This window comes from Podarcis bocagei (assembly GCF_964188305.1).
Source record: "Podarcis bocagei genome assembly, chromosome: Z".
NCBI classification, from domain to species: Eukaryota; Metazoa; Chordata; class Lepidosauria; order Squamata; family Lacertidae; genus Podarcis; species Podarcis bocagei.
Genome location: NC_138140.1, coordinates 32,783,537 through 32,802,991, shown reverse-complemented (window position 1 = coordinate 32,802,991; position 19,455 = coordinate 32,783,537). Strand labels below are relative to the sequence as shown.

Genomic DNA, 19,455 nt, shown 5'->3' with positions numbered 1-19,455 from the left:
CTTCTGTAATTCCAGGACTGTCCTTGGAAAATCAGGACACTTGGAGAGTATGAAATAGGGGTGGTTGGATCAGGTGTAGTAAGACCAATAGGGTGGCATAGCTTCCCCTTTGACAAAAACCATAAACCCAGTGCTTTTTATCTAGGGGGACGCAGGGGTATGTATACCCCTAAACATTTTGTGGCTCTAAGTTTGGCCTCATTGAGGGGCAGTATTTCAATATGAGTAGGAAAATGAGAGTCCCCCTAAACATTTTTATTTTTTTTAGAAAATAAAGCACTACATAAACCTATTCTGCTAGCCCATGGAACAATCTTATATATCATCTTATATATCAGGGCTGGGAAATCTTTTTCAGTCTGAGAGCCACATTCACTTCTGAGCAATCTTCCAAGTGTCATGTGCCATTGGAGGCAATAGTGAGTGCTCAGCAGAGTAGGCTAGTTTTTACTTACTTACATGCACATATCCCGATCCTCCTGGCATTATCTGAACTCAGTGGCATTATCCAAGCAAATATATTTGGGCTACAAAGCAGAGCTATTGAGGGGCTGCAGTCTGGGGCCAGACAGAGATGCTTGTAGGGTCACATACTCATGAATTTATTTTATTACTTTATTTATTTATGACATTCCTATTCTACCTTTCTTCTATGGAGCTCAAGGTGGCATAGCTACTTCCTCTTCCCTCAGTCTATCCTTTGCAAGGTAGGTTCAGTTGAGAGTAATTGACTGGCTCAAGGTCACCCAATGAGCTTCAGGGCTGAGTGGGGATTTGAACCCTGGTCTCCCAGGATTTAAGGGACACAGGTGGCGCTGTGGGGTAAACCACAGAGCCTAGGACTTGCCGATTAGAAGGTCGGCGGTTCGAATCCCCGTGATGGGGTGAGCTCCTGTTGCTCGGTCCCTGCTCCTGCCCACCTAGCAGTTTGAAAGCACGTCAAAGTGCAAGTAGATAAATAGGTACCACTCCGGTGGGAAGGGAAACGGCATTTCCGTGCGCTGCTCTGGTTCGCCAGAAGCAGCTTAGTCATGCTGGCCACATGACCTGGAAGCCGTACGCCAGCTCCCTCGGCCAATAAAGCAAGATGAGCGCTGCAATGCCAGAGTCAGTCACGACTGGACCTAATGGTCAGGGGTCCCTTTACCTTACCTACCTCCCAGGACTAACCACTAGACCACATCAGATCTCTCAGTGAGTGCAGTGGGGTAGTCTGCTGTCAGTAAAATGTAGGCATCTAGATATATAGTGACTGCCTAATCAATTTATATGGGCGTATTAAAAAAAACCCTACAAACCCAAGTGATAGAGATGTCAGCCTCTCTAATTATAGATTTTAATCTCAGGGTGTGCCTTTCCACTTTAGGGAGCCAGGACAGACCGTAATGGATGTTAGGGTGTGTCATTATAGGGGTGAAACTTGATTTTTGCAAATTTATTCAGTGGGAGGTCTTAAAAATATGTTTTTGGGTGTGAGGAATTCAAATCTGCTATTATTTTTATGGCTGGGCAACATTTAGGTTCGTAAGCCTGTTTTCAGAAAAGCAAAGAATTTAAATGTTACCTTCTGAAAATGACAGGTAATGCCAAATGATGACGATGATGATATAACTGCAAGTACTTAGCAATCATTTAATATTTTTAATTATTTCTGTGCAATTTTACACACATTTTGCTTATCAAGCACAACTTAATTATATTAATTTAATCAAAATACCTTTAGATATTTAAAACGGAAACAATTTGAACAAGCTAACAAGCCAGGGAAACTATTAGCTTGGCAAATAAAGAAGAAGAAAAAACAAAACTGTATTAATAGACTAAATGTAGCAGGTAGAGTTGTGGAAAATCCGAAAAGAAATAAGAGATCAGTTTGTGAGTATTTATGCAGAACTATATTGAGCCAAACCAAGTAATTTAGATGAAATGGGTAAATATTTAGAAGACATCAAACTACCTATGATACCAAAAAATAAAATGACATTTCTGAATGCACCTGTCACAATGATGGAATTACAGCAAGCAATTTTACAGCAAAATTAGGGAAGACACCGGGACCTGAAGGACAGCAACATATTACAAAGTAAATTACAAGAATACCTAATACAACCTTTAAAAGATATTAGGAATATAACTTTGAATACAGGAGAGTTACCAGATTCTTGGAAGAGTGCATACATAACTTTATTTCATAAGCAAGATAGTTCATAACCAACTCTGTATCTCTATCAACCTATTTTGTTGTTGAATAACAATTATAAACTGTTTGGAGACATATTAGCTAATAGGTTGAAAACTGTATTAAAAGAGGTGATCCATGAAGATCAGGCCAGATTTTGTCAGAAAGACAAATGAAAGATAATATTAGAAACATAATTGATGTAATATAATATTTAGAAATAAGAAATAAAAAACAAGCAGCTTTAATGTTTTTAGATGCTGAGAAAGCATTTGACAATGACTTCTGGGACTTTATGTTTAAGGCTTTGGAAAAACCGAGAATAAAATATAAAATACTGATAGATGTGAAAGAGAGAGGAGGTTTTTCCCTGTCGGATATGAGATTATATTATAAAGCATCTTCTCAGTGCTGGTTGAAGGATTGAAGAATACACATATTTTAGATTTGGAAGGTCATGATAATATTTTTGGTTGGCATACTTACTTGTGGTATGAAAAGGCGAAAGTACATAAAGGTTTTACAAACCATACAATCAGGAAAAAATTGTATAGAGTAAGGGATAAGTATAAAAACTTGTTGGAGACCAAAGCACCACTATGGCTTTCACCTTTGGAAGCCATAGCAGTAAAGAAGAAAAATATGATGGAAAATTGGGCAACTTATAGAAATTTATTAAGAGAAGAAGGTGGAAAATTTAAATTAAAAGAACTTAAGTATTTATCAGAGGTGTTAACAACATGGTTACAATATCATCATTTGAATGAAGTATTTAAAAAGGATATGAAGTAGGGGTTTGGGGAACAAAAATCACAACTAGAAAGAGACCTGTTAAACTGTAATATTAAAGTGTTATCTGAAATGTATAAGATGTTATTGAAATGGAAGACAAAGCACAAACAAGTGAATCTTCAGTTATACACTGGGCAATAGATATTGATCATAATATAGGAATGGGTGCATGGGAACATTTATGGAATGTGGATCTAAAATTTACAGCATGTTATAGTTTAAGAGAAAATTATATGAAAATGTTATATAGATAGTCCCTAACACCCAGTATATTGGCCAAAATGTATAAACAGAAATCAAATATGTGCTGGAAATGTAAAGAGAAAGAAGGTAACTTTTTTCATATCTTGTAATGGTCTTGTAATAAGGTTAAAGCTTACTGGGAAATGATATATAATGAACTGAAAAAGATGTTTAAGATAACATTTATTTTTAAAACCAGAAGCTTTTCTTTTGGGAATTATGAAATCAGAACTACCAAAACAGTATAGAAATTTATTTATGTATGCAGCCACAGCTGCAAGAATATTATTGGCCCAAAAATAGAAGAAAGAAGAGGTCCCAGCAAGAGAAGAATGGATACAGAAGTTAATGGACTACACAGAAATGGGGAAACTTACTTGAAGAATAAGAAACCAAGATAACACTTTTAAAAGAAAGGAATGGAAATGGTTTATTGAGTATTTACAAACTGTAAATAGATTAAGACATTGGAAGGATTAATGTAAAAACCTGCAGTTTCAAAATATATACGAGATACGGGAATAGATATATAAAAGAATATGTTGAGATATGCAGGGAGATGAAAAGAAATGTAAAGAACCACAGAAAGAGGGGGAAGGGAGTTGGAGTTCGAAATGTTAAAATTACAACTGAATACCGTATTTTTCGCCCCATAGGACGCTCCGTCCCATAGGACGCACCTAGTTTTTTGGGGGGGAAATAAAGGGGGGGAAATTTCCCTTTATTTCCCCCCCAAAAGCAGGTCGGGGAAACAGAACCAGGTCGAGGAACAGCGGGATGGCGGCACTGCGCCTCCCTGCTGTCCCCCGAGCTTGTGGGGCTGGCCGATGTCTGCCCCGGCGAGGGGCGCTCTGCATCAGGGCGCCCCCCCTCGGGGCCGGCAGGCTGCTATCTGCAGCGTGGGGAGCCTTGCTGGGAACTCCGGCAAGGCTCCCCACGCTGCGGATGTCTGCCTGGCGAGGGGGGGCGCTCTGCTTCAGGCCGCCCCTCGCGCCGGGCAGCAGGCTGCTATCTGCAGCGTGGGGATGTCTGCCTGGCGAGGGGGGCACTCTGCTTCAGGGCGCCCCGCCCGCCGGGCGGCAGGCTGCTATCCGCAGCGTGGGGAGCCTTGCCGGGAACTCCGGCAAGCCTCCCCACGCTGCGGATGTCTGCCTGGCGAGGGGGCGCTCTGCTTCAGGGCGCCCCGCCCGCCGGGCGGCAGGCTGCTATCTGCAGCGTGGGAAGCCTTGCTGGGAACTCCGGCAAGGCTCCCCACGCTGCGGATGTCTGCCTGGCGCGGGGGGGCGCTCTGCTTCAGGGCGCCCCGCCCGCCGGGCGGCAGGCTGCTATCCGCAGCGTGGGGAGCCTTGCTGGGAACTCCGGCAAGGCTCCCCACGCTGCGGATGTCTGCCTGGCGAGGGGGGTGCTCTGCTTCAGGGCGCCCCGCCCACCCGGCAGCAGGCTGCTATCCGCAGCGTGGGGAGCCTTGCCGGGAACTCCGGCAAGGCTTCCCACGCTGCGGATGTCTGCCTGGCGCGGGGGGCGCTCTGCTTCAGGGCGCCCCGCCCGCCGGGCGCCAGGCTGCTATCCGCAGCCTAGACATCCCTGCCGGACCTCCCGTAGGGCTGCCTAGGCTGCGGATGTGTTCCTGAAGCCTGGAGAGCAAGAGGGGTCGGTGCGCACCGACCCCTCTCGCTCTCCAAGCTTCAGCAAAAGCCTGCATTCGTCCCATAGGACGCACCCAGATTTCCCCTTCATTTTTGGAGGGGAAAAAGTGCGTCCTATAGGGCGAAAAATACGGTAATTGTTGTAATATATACAAATGAAAATTAAAGATTAAAAAAGAGAACAAAGAGAAAAGGAGCCCAAAGGTTTGCAGAGCTACCAAAAAAAATTAAACAAATCTTTATTTAAAAACACCACCACCACCCCGACCCCGGGAAGTAAATACACTAAGAAACAGCACAAGGAGGAATGAGTGAAGTTTGGGATGCAGGAAGACAACACAAAGCACAGGAGGAAAGTAGAATGCCCTGCTGGGACACCAAACAGGAGAGTCCCGTTAAGAGGGAGAAATGTCCCTTTTCCTTAGGGTGTCCCTACTTTCGTCAGAGAAATGTTAGAGGGTATGGAGTTATCTGACCCCCCCAAACCAATGAGATAATTGACTATACAATGTTTAGAAGACATCTGAAGGCAGCCCTGTATAGGGAAGTTTTCCTTTTTAATGTTTAATGCTTTATTATGCTTTTATATATGTTGGAAGCCACCCAGAATGGCTGGGGCAATCCAGCCAGATGGGCAGGGTTATAAATATTATTATTATTATTATTATTATTATTATTATTATTATTATTATTATTATTATTATTGAATAGGACGTCCCTTTTCTCATTGGTGAAATGTTGGAGGGTATGGAAGTGCCTAAGGCCCCATATGCAGAGGTGGAGTTAGGTTTCTGCAATTCTGAAAGACAGGATAAAGGGAGGACTCTCAATCAATCAATCAATTTCCTTTATTCGACCGATAGTCAGAATTAAACATTACACAATAATTATAAACTATAACATCATAGGGGGTACATAAATAAGGTAGGGCCACAGTACTAGACCTCTCACAGATAACCCACGTCAAAGCATATGGGAGGACTCTAAATATATACTCGGTCCTGTATACCTGAAAGAGCGTCTCTACCCCCATCGTTCAGCCCGGACACTGAGGTCCAGCACCAAGGGCCTTCTGGCGGTTCCCTCACTGCGAGAAGCCAAGTTACAGGGAACCAGACAGAGGGCCTTCTTGGTAGTGGCCCCCGCCCTGTGGAATGCCCTACCTTCAGATGTGAAGGAAATAAGCAGCTATCCTATTTTTAAAAGACATCTGAAGGCAACCCTGTTTAGGGAAGTTTTTAATATTTAATGCTGTATTGTTGTTTTTAACACTTGTTTGGGAACCAGAGTGGCTGGGGAAACTCAGCCAGATGGGCGGGCTATTAATTATTATTATTATTATTATTATTATTATTATTATTATTATTATTATTATTATTTAGGACTGCTGTTGCCTCCAACTCTTGACTGCTCCCACCAATACCTGATAGAGATTTGTTGCCTCTAACAGCTTTCTGACAGGCAGAAATTCCAGTTATTATTGGCATTTCTGAAGTGCCTCGCCCCACTTCAGCTGTCAGTAATTATTGTTGTTACCTATAATTAATTCCTAATGATTATTCAACAGATTCATCTACCTAAAGAGGATGGAGGCCCTGTGGCTGCTATAAGCCCGCACAGCCAGTTTCAGGAAGCTCCCCCACCATTGGAGCATCAGCAACACTCTAGAAATTGTCCTTAGGAGGTGCACTTGGATTTCTGCTTTGATTTCAGCTTCCTAGCCTCTGATGTGATAATTAAATTACATAATGCTTGATTTCATGTAAGGTGCCTTTTTGGTTCTAATTGCAATTCTGCATACTGCATAGATCTATTTTCAGATGCCTGAACTATGAAAGTGAAATGTAACAGCAATAATAACAACAGCCACCACCCATGTGCTCCAATGGTAAATCACTGACCCTGTTTTCTGGGTACAACAGGGTAGGGCTTTGGAGCAGAAGTCTAGGGCCCCACTGTACAAGAGCCCCCTCACAACACTTGAAAAATCTGCTTTGCCACATTTTGAAGCTTTTTGAAATAATACACATCTGCCTTCTAAACAGGCAGGCTATAATGCAATTTGAAACAAGTGGAAGTCATACACATTACTGCCTGGAAGCCCATTAACTCTAGAGTCTAAAATTACCCATTTGGGAGAAGAGTTTGAGGCTCCTGTAGCAGTGTGAGGGAGGGTCTTTGTGGGAGCATGGGTGTACCCAGGAGTGCCATGCTAGCAACCCCTGCCTATGCTGAAGGTCCAAATAGTAAAAGGTAAAGGGTAAAGGACCCTGGACGGTTAAGTCCAGTCAAAGGTGACTAAGAGGTTGCGGCGCTCGTCTCGCTTTCAGGACAAGGGAGCCAGTGTTTGTCCACAGACAGTTTTCTGGGTCATGTGGCCAGTATGACTAAACTGCTTCTGGCGCAACAGAACACTGTGATGGAAACCAGAGGACACAGAAATGCCATTTACCTTCCCGCCACAGTGGCACCTATTTATCTTCTTGCACTGGTGTGCTTTCGAACTGCTAGCTTAGCAGGAGCTGGGACAGAGCAACAGGAGCTCACCCTGTCGTAGGGATTCGAACCACCGAACTTCTGATCGGCAAGCCCAAAAAGCTCAGTGGTTTAGACCACAGCGCCCCCCACATCCCTTTTGGTCCAAATAGTAGTGTTGGGCTAGCCAGACAAATAGTATGTTATGGGATTTTAAAAACTTCAATTGCTCTTAACTGGGGGGGGGGACGGGGCTTTCCTTGTTTGTGATTTCTCTCTGTGTGTCTCTCTGTCTCTCTTTGTGTGTGTAGTTCAGTAGTTAGGGCACATTCTTTGAACGCTAAAGGTCTCAAGTTCAATCCCTGGCATCCTTTTTTAAGGATCTGATAGCAGGTGATGCGAAAGACCTCTAAGTTGAGACTTTGGCGAGCTACTGCCACCGCTTACAAAGCTAGATGGACAGGCCATCTGTCCTGGGTGAAGGCAGCTTGCTCTGTTGTAAATTTAAGGATCATGGAGAAAATATAGTTTGCCTTTAAAGGTGATCCTGCCTAATTCACAACAATATGCAATCCGAAACATGGCCATCCTTCAAAATCCACACTTCTCTGAATATTGCAATGTAGCTCTCCAGCCAAGTAATGTCTACAAAAATGTGTAGACTAGGGTAAAGTATGCATTTAAAAATGCATATATTAGTAAAAATAGCATACCAAAATGCATTATATTGGGGGAAATTGCTTCCAAAAATGTGTGTATTAGACAAAATTGCATAGAAAAACATGTACATTAGGAGAAATTTTATGCTAAAATGCGGAGGAACTTTCATTAGTACCTTTTAAAATAAATTTTGAAAATTGATGTGGAAATTTGGAGAACTGAAATTAAAAAATGAAATAGAGATAAACTGAAATTGGCAGCTTTGCGCATCCCTAGTTGCGGTGTTTGGTGTGAAAATCTTTTCTTTTTATGCCGCCTTTTAAGGCAAAACCAACACAAGTTGGCTCACCTACTGTAAAAACAACCGCAAGAGGCAAGCTCATATATCATTTAAATAGCTTTAAGGAGAAGCTGAAAACAATACAGAGACCAGCAAAACAACCATTAACAGAAACCCCCCCCCCCCATAATACTTCAGTCAGGAAAAACTGTGCAAGCATTGATGTGCGTCTGGACACAGTCATGGGCTGGATAAGAGGCAACAAGCAGAGTCTGAATCCTGGCAAAATGGAGGCATGTTGGATTAGCTAGTGCTGTAACTCTGGGGAAGGGGAGCTAGCTGGTTTTTTTTTGCCCTGGGTGAAGCCTCCAGAGGGGTGCTATTGAGACTCCCAGCCTGTGTGTGTTTACGCAAATGCACCTGGGGGTGGATGCCAAACGAGGTCTTTGATCCAGGTGAAATAAAGCCTAGTTTTGCCCCTGAATTAGCAGTTCCCATGTCCAGAAAACAGGCCAGTTACCTGCTTCTGACAGTGTTGCATTTACTTTGTAGTCTAGGGAAATCCCCTGCCTTGTTGATAGAGGCTCAGGTGTATTCAATACATAGGAGTGCCTTTAACCAGCTTTGGCTAGTAAAACAGCTGAAACATTCCTGATGTCCCAGGGTACAGTTCATGCATTAGTAACTTTGATGCTTTATTACTGTAATGCACCAAACATGGAGTTGCCTTAAGCTTGGTCCACAAGCTGCAGCTGGTGCAGAATGCAGAGAATGGAGATGCCTGTATCACTATCATGTAACATCTGTGCTGAGGGATCTGCACTGGCTGCCAATAAGCTACCCTATGGATGGATTAATCTGTCAATTTCAGTTCCTCCCAGTTTTTCATTTTCCCAGTCTTAAATTCAATCCTCCACATTTCCACACCAGTGCATAATCATTTTAAAGTCATAACAAATTCATCAGCATTTTAGGGCAAATACCTCCTGATACGCACATTTTTGCAATACATTTTTTTTACATATTTTATTTTAATGCAGACTATACTCTGGCATTTGCATTTTTGTACACATTACTTAGTTGGAGAGCTGTGTTGCAAATTTCAGCAAAGCGCAACTTTTGACAGACAGCTCTGTTCTGGTTCATGTACTGTTTCGGAAAGTGAGAATTAAGTAGGCTCACCTTTAAATGTAAATCCTTACTACTGGACGAGGTTAACATCTTTCGGCCTAAAAAGCCCTGAATACCTTTGGAAAAGGGACGCGGGTGGCGCTGTGGGTTAAACCACAAAACCTAGGACTTGCCGATTAGAAGGTCGGCGGTTCGAATCCCCACGACGGGGTGAGCTCCCATTGCTCGGTCCCTGCTCCTGCCAACCTAGCATTTCAAAAGCACGTCAAAGTGCAAGTAGATAAATAGGTACCACTCCAGCGGGAAGGTAAACGGTGTTTCTGTGCGCGGCTGTGGTTCACCAGAAGTGACTTAGTCATGCTGGCCACATGACCTGGAAGCTGTACGCCGGCTCCCTCGGCCAATAAAGCGAGATGAGTGCCGCAACCCCAGAGTCGGTCATGACTGGACCTAATGGTCAGAGGTCCCTTTACCTTTACGTTTGGAAAAGGTATACAAGTGCAATCACTGAGGTCACCAGGGTATATACACTCTTGTAATGCCTCATGCCTCAGAGGTCAGGACCATGGGAACCCAAGCAGGGCTTTTCATGCAATGGCCCCAGTGTTTTGGAACTCCTTTCCTGTGGTTATCAGACAGGTACTGACCCTTTGGGGATCTTAGTACCTATTGAATACATGTTTATTCTGCTAATGGAGCCACACACACATACCACTTGGGGTGGTGTCCTGTAACCACGGAGCCCCTACCAAGAAGGCCCTATCTTTTATGCTCACCAATCTGATTGATCTTACATGTAGGCTTGCACAGAGTGTCTGAAGCAGACCTCAGAACCTGGGCAACTTTGTATAGCTTAAGGAGTCCTTCAAATAATCTTTAAAGGTCAATACCACCAGCATTTTAAATAGGGATATTACAAGTATACAGAGGTGCCCCTTTCCATCTAGAATCCTTTTTACAATCAGTTAAAAGTTTTCAACACAGAACACAATAAAAGCCAAACAAATCTAAATAAAAATAAAATAGAGAGAAAAGATAGAGAAAAAGAAGCAGGGAAGGAAGGAAATAATAAAAAGCCCTCTATCAAGGTTGTATTTTTAACCTTTATTCCACACAAAGAAGGGTGAGCCCTCCCAGCTCTCACCTGGGAGCTTCTCCCCTCTTCCCCCCTCCTACCCTGGGAGTTCCTCCCTACCCAGTCCCTTCATCTTCCATCCATCACCTTCCTGTATGTATCTTCATTAACCCAAAGTAGGAAACATCAAAACAACATAAATACAGATAGAGTTAGCAGAAGAAAGCAAAAATTAGAAGTCACAGAAAATAAAAATTAAAGGAGAGATAAGAAAAAGGAATTAGAAGGGCATCAGATTCTCCACCTGCCAATTATATATATAAATATCATTCAAATTATTCAAAATATACACTCCAGGATAACATCCAAGGAGATTCCAGTGGGAAGACTAGCAGTGCTGGAAGCTATGAAATTACTTTAAAGGTAAAGGGACCCTTGACCATTAGGTCCAGTCACGGATGACTCTGGGGTTGCAGCGCTTATCTCACTGGCATACAGCTTCCGGGTCATGTGGCCAGCATGATTAAGCCGCTTCTGGCAAACCAGAGCAGTGCACGGAAACACCGTTTACCTTCCCGCCGGAGTGGTAGCTATTTATCTACTTGCACTTTGATGTGCTTTCAAACTGCTAGGTTGGCAGGAGCTGGGACCAAGCAACGGGAGATTCAAACTGCCGACATTCTGATCAGCAAGCCCTAGGCTCTGTGGTTTAACCCACAGCACCACCCGCGTCCCTATGAAGTTGCTTTAGGAAGCAGAAAAGAGAGCTTGGAAAACAATAGGGAAAATCTCAATGAACTGGTTTGGGAATTTTGCTCCATAGGAATAATCACAGGTGGTCTGCGGGGGGGGGGCGTTTACAAGTGTGTGTGCATGTGGCCCTTGAGGCCAACCTTTCTGGCCCTTATAATTCTCCTAAGGCCATACCCCTCGCTGGCCTTGCTTCACATCCTGAGTGCAATTGCCTGGCTGGAATGTTCCTTGAATTCTGATCTTAACTTTCACTTGTCTGGTTGGACAATACGGAGGGGCGTTTCTCAAAAGTAACCTACTGTACAACGGTAAAATTTATGTGGGTTGCTTGGCCCATGTTTGCCTGTGGTCCCACCCAACAATGGCCTGTGGCCCCCAGAAGGCTGCCCAGAAAGGAATGTGGCCCTCACTCTGAACAAAGTTCCTCACCCCTGGTCTGTAACATTGATGGACTAGGGAGTAAGTCTGCCTCCCTCAAGTGGCATCCCAGATGGACCTCATGCAAGTGTGTGAGTATTTGAGATGTTTGCCAGGCAGGTTACTTCCTCTGGTCAGTCACCCCTGCTGTTGTTGTAGACTACATTCCAGGAAAGCAGGTAATATACAGTACAGGTCCAAACAAAACAAATGTGTCTAATAAACTCTTCATTAAAAGCTATCTGAGCCAATGGTAGTCGTGTCTTCGTATATGACAGAACTGCAATTGTGGGTTATGCAAACACCAGTGGCTTGAAACGCAGTAAGGTCAACACACACACACACACACACACCTTGCATTGCGGTTCATATTCTTACACTGCTGTGCAGCTCAGAGAGGCAGCAGGGATGTCTTCATCCTAATGTGCATTATCCGAATTGTTTTTCTATGCACAACAGCCGCCTGAAACGTATGCACCATGGCTTCTGTTCTCAAATCAGACGGAAGATGGTTTGAAGGAAAGCACTTCAAACAGGGGGATTTCTCAAGAAGCTACAGGATACCTATGAATGTGGCTATTGTCATGTGTACAATCACCAGTGGTGGGAGTGCGCTGGAGCTGGTGTAAGCAGCAATGTACATGCAGCCTTGCCCTGACAGTTGATGGGTTTGGGCCATAAGGAAAGTGGAATAATAATAAGCCAACTGATTAATAAATCAAAGTTCTCTGGTAGCAAAACAAATGATTCATACCCCACAATTTTATGCACATATCTGATCAAATCAATAAGGCATAAACTCTGTTCAGCATTAGCAGGAACAGCAATTAGAAGAGGAATGCTACCCACGCTAGACTCAGCCTTCCATCCCAATTACAGAAATAGAAGAAGCGTTGGGAGGGTGGGTGGGTGTGTGTCACTGGAAAAAAGCTTGCATAGAGCAATGGAGATTAGGTCCAGTCCCCAGCATCTTCAGGGGAAGTCTCATGCCTGAAATCCTGGAGATCTGCTGCCAATTAGTTTTTGTTTTTGTTTTGTAATAAACAGAGCAGAAGGCGTCTTATTAGATTCACTTCAGAGAAGTCACTGCTCAATGAAAAGCAATCCCCCCCATGCACAACTAGACGAGGGCCTATTAACTCAATGGCCGAGCATCTGCTTTGCATTAAGGCAGCCAAGTGTCCTGCTGCGCAGATGATAGTCCTTGGTTTGAAAGCATCCTCTAACTAAGGGCCCTGGAGTCCAAGAGCTGCAAGAAGGAAAACCTGCAGAGGCCTTGAAGTTGCCCATCCATAGTTGGTAGCCAAAGAGCAGACGAAGAAGGCACACAAAGGCCACAAGGAAAGTGCACATGCTTTGCCTACAGAAGGTCCTAAATTTAATCTCTGGCATCTCCAGGTAGGACTGCTAGATACCAGCATTTGAAACCAAAGAGAGTACAGACAATACTGAGTGAGATGGACCAATGATCTGGCTCCATATATGACCACTTCCTATGTTCTAGGCTAATATCTTTGAATACCAGTTACCAAAGAGTGCTTGCAGGTTTCCCACAGGCCTCTGGTTGGCCACTGCAGGAACAAGCTGCTGCAATATATGGACCACTGGCCTGATCCAGCAGGACTTTCCTTATGTTCTCAGAAGTTCATATGGTCACATTCATGTCTCCCACTATGATGAAATGCATTTTAGTTCTACTCATATTAAAGAAGTTACTGTATTTCTAAATCTGTATCCATATGTATACATTAGGACATTTTGGAGGGGAGTGTTGCAAATCAGTATTATCCTCTTTTGTGGCATTGTGTAACTTTGCATGCTGGAGGAGCCCCATGCGCCATCCTTGGCATCTCCGGAAAAGGATGTCCCATGGCTGAGAAAGTCACACACACCCTACAGACGGTGTCAAAAGAGGTACCAGAGTTCCCAGAGCCAGAGTTACTATAAGACTGTTTCATATAATAAGTCTTAATATAAGACTGTTTCATAATATAAGACTGTTTCATATAAGCCCATAAGAGAGTGGGTTGCAGCAAATGGGGAAAATTATAGCTGAGTGGTGGAATACATCACACAACTTTGCATGCAGAAGGTTCAGTCCCCAGGGATGAAAAGCATCTCAGCAGAGAACTGGGAAAGACTTCCCTCTGCCTGAGCCTCTACAGAATCAACAGCATTCAGAGCATGTCTGATATTGATCTACATAAGAGGTCGAGAACCTGTGAATCTCCAGATGTTGGACTCCAGTTCCCACCACCATCCCTGGCCATTATCTATGCTAGCTGGGGCTGATGAGCCCTTGGACTAAAATGGAGCATCGGGTATGACGAAGCATAAAGCAGCATCGCAGATCTGAAAGTTTTATTTGCCAGAGCTGCTCAAGCTCCTGCCATACACTTATCAATTCATTAATTTTGATAAGGTAACCCACTTCTTTAACCTGCATATATTGTACAGATTAACTATCTTTGCATATTTCTGTTTCTTGTGCATGAGATTATTCTCCACCTACAATTAGGAGAAAGAGCAGAGAAGGGTGGTACAAGGCACCGAGAGTCTACTTGCAAATGACTGGAAATCATATTCTGCTCCTCCCTGACCCTGATTTCAGAAATGCCAAGGTACACACTCACACACTTCCAAGATTGCCCTACGTTTGGACACATGACACAATACCCTCATTGAAGCTAAGCATGTCTGGACTTGGTTGGTGTGTGGAGGAGAGGCTACTTGGGCACCTCTGTATTTACTGCCTCTATGTTTACTAATATGTTTACTCTGTGTTTAAAGGTAAAGGTACCCCTGACCGTTAGGTCGAGTCGCGGACGACTCTGGGGTTGCGGTGCTCATCTCGCTCTGGAGGCCGAGGAAGCCGGTGTTTGTCCACAGACAGCTTCTGGGTCATGTGGCCAGCATGACTAAGCTGCTTCTGGTGAACCAGAGCAGTGCATGGAAATGCCATTTACCTTCCTGCCAGAGCGGTACCTATTTATCTACTTGCACTTGACGTGCTTTTGAACTGCTAGGTGGGCAGGAGCTGGGACCGAACAACGGGAGCTCACCCCGTCATAGGGATTCAAACCACGGACCTTCTGATCGGCAAGTCTGATGCTCTGTGGTTCAGACCACAGCTATGTTTACTATGATGGTGGTGAGATAGATAGATAGATAGATAGATAGATAGATAGATAGATAGATGATAGATAGATAGATAGATAGATAGATAGATAGATAGATGATAGAGATAGATAGATGATAGAGATAGATGATAGATGATAGATAGATAGATGATAGATAGATGATAGATAGATGATCGAGGAAGCTGATGGATTCTTAATTATATTGAATTTGGCATACAGTACCAAATGAGGCAGTCAGACAGACAACATAGGTTTTCTGATGGAATGCAGAGGGTGCTATAAAAGAAGCCACTTCCTCACTCCTTGGTGCAACTATGGGTTTGTCTACATTTGAGCATTATTTAGCTATTAGCCCACTTTCCCCCATGTGAAGTAGACTGGAGTAGTCCACACCTGTGTGCATCTGAATTTGTATATGAGGAGCCACTTCAGTCATTCCTGATTATATGACTGGGCATTCCCTTTTGTGTTTGTTCTCAACATTCTTATTTGTTGATTTCATGATGTCAATTAAGTATCAACAGGGCATGTGTGCCGATAGTTGTGCATATATTTCTTTTTACTTCCTGCATGAGAAGTGTCCAAAGCACACAGATATGCAATTGTAATATTGCTTGTGCATGCAGTTCCCCAGTTTCATGCATATCCGAGGGATCGAAAGGGGGTAGAGATGCCTTGAGTACAGCTGGTAAAGAAATGGAAGTATTGAGGAAGTAGTGGGAATGGAAAAGGCAGTAACAGAAAGTGGTCGTTTATTGCCCACCAACCCAAAAGCACTGAAACAAATAATCTGTGAACCAAGTAGGATACAAAAGGAAAACACTGAGATTGGTATTGCTGGAAGGTAATGAGGATGCTGCAAATTAAATTGGGGACACAAACAGCTGCAAACGCAAGGTAATCGTGGATGTGGACAAGGCCTGTTATTATGATGCTATCACAACAGCATCTGTGCTGTTTGCCATTATGACAGTTACAGGCCTGGGTGTGAGGACGGGAAGATAACAGGATTTGTGATCAGGTGGAAAATTGAGGCTGAGGGAGGGACTCTTCAGCACTGCCCATTCTATCATCTCCTCCCTTACTCAGACATTTCCTTCCTTCTTATTGTGACAGATTCTCAACAAAAATTTGATGGAAGAACCACCACCAGGAAGGCAGATGCACTTCTTAAACTGCAGCCCACTGGTGCCTGTTCGCCTGATTTCTACAACATTGTACAGTTATGAATTGTATAATTAGAATTGTGCATTGTAAGCTGCCATAGGAAGATATTTACCTTGAAAGGCAACTTAAAAGATGTTTAAATACACAAGTGAAAACTCTGAACTGGAGAACCAGGCTTGTCACCATTTTTTTTTTCCTGGCAAGGATTTAACAGTGGCACAGCAGGCAGAAATCCCACAGGGGAAGTTCCTCATCACTTCACCCACATACTGAGAAGGCAGTATTGCATAATGGGAGATGCAGACGCAAATCGCTACTCTGCCATAAAGCTCACCGAATTACCGTGGAGTAGTCACACTCTGTGTTTCTCCAACCACACAGGAATGTTGTGAACATAGAATAGGTTTGAGAGAACCACGTACGCTACCCTAAGCACCTTGCAGCAGGGTTAAAAAATGCCACAGATAAATGTTGGGTGAACTTCACCAGTTGAATTTCTGCCTGCTTTGCATCTGTTAAAAGGCACTGGAGGCCTGCAAAGAAATAATGAAAAATGAATGTCGGACATTACCAATTGAGGGATGTCTCTAAAAAACAGAAAACACCTGACATCTACATTATTGCAGATCTCTTATAATTGGCATTCTCTTCATGGGGTTACTGATGATAACGTCCAGTGTCTATTTGGGAGCGCCCCCACGCAAAGATATTCACAGAGCTTTTGCCAAGGTGTCTTGGAGCCATAGGGGCCCTGGGTGCCCTAGCACCCACAAAATTCCCTATGAGGGGCTGGGCACCCACAAATTTTGGTGCCAGGGTCATGCAAGCTGCATGGCGCTCACGGCCCTGGGCACCCACAGTTGGGGGCCAAGCAGACACTCCTGCTTCCAACTCCATAATTCTATCTTTTTTTGACCCTGTTGTGTGCTTCCAGCAAGGTGGAGGGCAGAGGACCCCTCAGCAAAATGATGCCAAATCCTTCTCCTACTTCCCCAGTTAAGCAACTTTTTGTACTGATGATGCTAACAGCTGTATGGCAGACAGACGTTCACAGTACTGTATATATAACACAGCAAGTGTTGTAATTAAGAGAAAGTGCTGCAGTGTTTTTGGCTCAAATGCCACCTCCTCTCCAGGACTTGCCTACCTTACAGGGCTGTTGTAAAGATTAGTAGAAATAGCAATGAGACCAAGGAAGAGATTTGCATAAGAAATAAGAACCACAGCAACATTTCACATCATTGCACCTGCATACTGGAGGAAAATATAAAGCTAACATTTCAGGAAATCTGCTGGGGGGTGGTGGGGGTGGTGGGAGGAAGTGGCAATTGTTAACACAAAGCAATGGATTTTGCTAGCAGCTGCCAAGCTGGATCTAAAGAGAGCATAGTGGTTAGAGCAGGGGTCAGCAACCTTTTTCAGCTGTGGGCCAGCACATTGTTTCTCCCCAAAGAATCCTGGCAACTATGGCTTACCCTTCTCATGGCTACAATTCACCAGACCCTTAACAAACTACAGTTCCCGGGGTTCTTTGAAGGAAAATAATGTGCTTTAAATATATAGTATGCCAGCCCAAATAACTGTTCAAAGCCAGGCCAGCTCATAGAATCGTAAATTTGGAAGGGACCAGGAGGGTCATCGAGCCCAACAGGTGGCGTGTTGGGGAAGTCGCTTTCCACAAGCTGTTGATCTGTGGTGGCAAACTTTCCTCCCACCTCAAAGAAAGGATAATCAAGGCAAGGGAGAAAAAGAGCAGAGGAAGAAGGGCAAGAGAGGAAACCCTCTCATCTTTGAAACCAAAAAGGTGGTACTTACTCGTAACCTCAGCGGCAGTGGGTCCCTTCTCCAAAGGTGTCCTCGCGCATTTAACAGGACTCCTGCCCTCACAACTGTGGCTGGAGCAGTGCTCTCTCTGCTAGTCCTTATGCGCTCAGCGGCGGAGGTGTGGGCAAGCCAGAATGCGTCCCAGACAACTAAGGCTGCCCTTGCCAAAAAAAGAGGCCCAGCCTTGTTATGGGAGGGAGATGACAATGTGGGTGTGTTTTTTTTGCCCTTCAGGGGATCAAACAGGTTTCTCTTTCCACAGCAGAAAGTCTCCCCCTCCTTCTCTCTCTCTCTCTCTCTCTCCCCCCTGCACTTCGGCAAAGAGGTGCCTCTCCCTAGTACATTCCTTACATTCTCTGCCCTCTGTCGCTAGAGACACCCAAGGCTGACAAGGAGAATTGGAAACCAAGTCACGGTAGCACTTTTTTTCTGCTTTTGCCAAATTCTGTATGGGGAGTAAGGCTTGGCACTCAAGGAGGGTTCGCAAACAGCCATCTTGAGAATCAGTTCCCTCTTCCTGTTCTGTACAATTATTCAGCTGCTGTTAACCAAGGCCTACAAACCTAAAGCACCCATCAAGGGACAGGCACATAGCTCTCACGCGAATCGCCACACCAAAAAGTTAATAAAACCTTCATAGGCAGGGCTATTGAGAAATTAGCTGTATTATTTTGCTTTAAAAAATTGCTGCATTTCTATACTTTAGGGAACTTATTTCTGTAGGAACTTGGGAACAGAGGAAGCTACCTCCTGCCGAGTTCGGACCATTTGGTACATCTAGCCCATTATTGTCTACACAGACTGGCAGCAACTCTCCAGGGTTTCAGGCAGGATCTCTCTCCTCCCGTAAAGATACAGGAGATTGAACTTGAGACCTTCTGCAAGCAAAGTAGATGCTCTGGCACTGAGCTATGGTCCTTTCCTGAAAGACATATGAACATAGAAAGCTGTCTTATACCAACTCAGACCATTAGCCCATTTAGCTCAATATTGTCCACACTGGCTGGCAGCAGCTCCTCAGGATTTCAGGCAGGGTTCTCTCTCAGTCCTACCTAGAGATGCCAGGATTAGAACTTGGAACCTTCTGCATGCAAAACAGGTGCTTAACCACTGAGCTACAGATTTTAATGCAAACCTCATTCGCACTTCCCGGACCAATATGCAAACTGAAACATGGCTAGCCTTTGAAATTTGCACTTCTACAAATTTTGTGATGCTGTTCTCAAAACCAAAATGTGCACACAAGAAAAGCAAAGCAAAGCATTTATTAGGATAAAGTGCGCACATAAAGTGTAAGTATGGATTTTCATGTTGGATTTTAAAAGTCCACAAAGAGGTGTGAAAATGTGGTTTTCCAAAGAATGTAAAAATGAGAAACGAAGGAAAACATTAACAGCTGATTCTTATTGTTCATTTTCTCTCCCCGCTTCATTTTTCTGTTCACAAGGAAGATCCAGAAAGTTGATATAAAATATGCAATTGCTGTCATTTTGAAATGGTTTTCCATGTAACTGCGTTTTTTAAAAAAATATATATCTGCAGCTGTTTTGTTCCTATCTATGTAATTATTTTATACATGTTTTAATTGTATATTTTTTTTTTGAGGTCATTGGAAACAGTTCATAAATGAAGTAACAGCTACAGCAGCAGCTGCACCAACTGCTACTACTAAA

The 19,455-nt window shown here is 43.8% G+C and overlaps 1 protein-coding gene across 9 annotated transcripts in view; it reads right to left on the bottom strand.

Moving 5' to 3' along the window:
• Positions 1-17,991, bottom strand: part of ZNF185 (zinc finger protein 185 with LIM domain) — a 69,431-nt gene extending 51,440 nt beyond the window's left edge. For 2 of the 9 annotated variants that reach the window (XM_081180144.1, XM_081180147.1), the window contains exon 1: positions 17,774-17,981. The gene's annotated coding sequence lies outside the window, so the exon portion shown is untranslated. Of the gene's footprint in view, positions 1-17,773 lie in introns of all 9 variants that reach the window. The other 7 variants (XM_081180146.1, XM_081180143.1, XM_081180145.1 and 4 more) reach the window with 7 other exon arrangements.
• Between the last annotated feature and the right edge of the window lie 1,464 nt (positions 17,992-19,455).